Source organism: Toxoplasma gondii, assembly GCF_000006565.2.
Source record: "Toxoplasma gondii ME49 unplaced genomic scaffold asmbl.761, whole genome shotgun sequence".
In the NCBI taxonomy this organism is placed as follows: domain Eukaryota; phylum Apicomplexa; class Conoidasida; order Eucoccidiorida; family Sarcocystidae; genus Toxoplasma; species Toxoplasma gondii.
Window position 1 is genome coordinate 1 of NW_017383459.1, and position 1,862 is coordinate 1,862.

Genomic DNA, 1,862 nt, shown 5'->3' on the forward strand with positions numbered 1-1,862 from the left:
CCTCACGGTACTTGTTTGCTATCGGTCTCGCCCCTGTACTTAGCTTTATGTGAAACCTACCACACATTTTGCGCTCAAATCCCGATGAACGCGACTCTATAAAAGCGTACCGTACGTGGAACAAAAAACGCGGGGGAGGGAGGGGATTCTCACCCTCTAAGATGTTCTTTCCCAAGAAACTTAACCCTGCGCTTCCAGTGGAAACGCCTCTCGAGGCTACAAGTCAACAGCTCAGAAAGAGCAGGAGATTTCCACTTTGAGCTGATCCCGGCTCACTCGCCGTTACTAGGGGAATCATAGATATTTTCTTCTCCTCCGCTTAATAATATGCTTAAGTTCAGCGGGTAACCTCGCCTGATTTCAGGTCTGATAAATAAATCGGACAAACGCCCGAGACAAAACAACAACGACGAAACCTCGCAGAGCAACAATGGAACCGAAATTCCATTGCGGTATTGAAGTCGATCGACAGCATCAATGAAACTTTGTCTTCAATGAAGAAGCCACCGTATCTCAATGATGTCATCGATACAACTCAACAATACACTTGAGCCTCTAAAAGAAGAGGCACGAGTAGTTTCTCCGCTGTGTTCATTATTCAGGGTGACATTGAGTATTCAACACTCATGACACCCAATCATACTGCTCCTAGGGGGCTTCAGCCAAACTGAAGCAACGACCCTAAAAAAGCAGAAAATTGTGATTTCAAAGACACTGAAACAGACGTACCAAGGAGAATATCCCCAAGGTGCCATTTGCGTTCAGAAATCTGATGATTCACTGAATTCCGCAATTCACATTGCGTTTCGCAGTTCGCTGCGTCCTTCATCGTTGCGCGAGCCAAGACATCCATTGCTGAAAATTTAAAATAACATTATAGTTTAGGAAGCAATCTGAAAGCACATCGAGAGAGATGCAGAAAGATACAATCTTTCACTCTCTCTCAAATGTTCCTCAGATTTGTTGTTTGAAATAACGGTGTGGGAAAAAAGAATGCACACTGAAGAAACTCCTGGAAATCAGTATCCCAACAGAGACACGAATTTCCAGAAATTGAGCCCCTTCGCTGTGCACCCCCGGATACCTGCACTGGCTTCCAATATTGGAAGCAGCGCAGGATATCCAACATGAAGAAGGCAATAATACCTTTCGATACTATCACGCTTCTTGAATGCAAATCTCTCCAATGGAGAGAGATGCAAACTCATGTTTTGCTTGGGATTCAAAGGTTGATGGTTAATAAAGAATAAGGACGTGTGAATGATCCTTCCGCAGGTTCACCTACGGAAACCTTGTTACGACTTCTCCTTCCTCTAAGTGTTAAGGTTCACAAAACTTCCCATTTCGGGCACGAACGCGCCACAAAACGGTCCGAATAATTCACCGGAACACTCAATCGGTAGGAGCGACGGGCGGTGTGTACAAAGGGCAGGGACGTAATCGGCGCAAGCTGCTGACTTGCGCCTACTAGGCATTCCTCGTTGAAGATTAATAATTGCAATAATCTATCCCCATCACGATGCATACTCACAAGATTACCTAGACCTATCGGCCAAGGTTATAAACTCGTTGGATGCATCAGTGTAGCGCGCGTGCAGCCCAGAACATCTAAGGGCATCACAGACCTGTTATTGCCTCAAACTTCCTTGCGTTAGACACGCAAAGTCCCTCTAAGAAGTGATACAAGAACACGAAGTTCCTGATCCTATTTAGCAGGTTAAGGTCTCGTTCGTTAACGGAATTAACCAGACAAATCACTCCACCAACTAAGAACGGCCATGCACCACCACCCATAGAATAGAGAAAGAGCTATCAATCTGTCAATCCTTCCTATGTCTGGACCTGGTGAGTTTCCCCGTGTT

General features: G+C 45.3%; 2 non-coding genes across 2 annotated transcripts; both read left to right on the forward strand.

The window, feature by feature from the left end:
* TGME49_460030 lies at positions 1-369 on the forward strand (the record flags this gene model as incomplete). The annotated part of the gene is made up of 1 exon (XR_001974347.1): positions 1-369. It is a non-coding gene; the product is annotated as a 28S ribosomal RNA (ribosomal RNA).
* A 920-nt stretch (positions 370-1,289) lies between these two features.
* On the forward strand, positions 1,290-1,862 carry TGME49_460040 (the record flags this gene model as incomplete). Its single annotated transcript, XR_001974348.1, has 1 exon — positions 1,290-1,862. It is a non-coding gene; the product is annotated as an 18S ribosomal RNA (ribosomal RNA).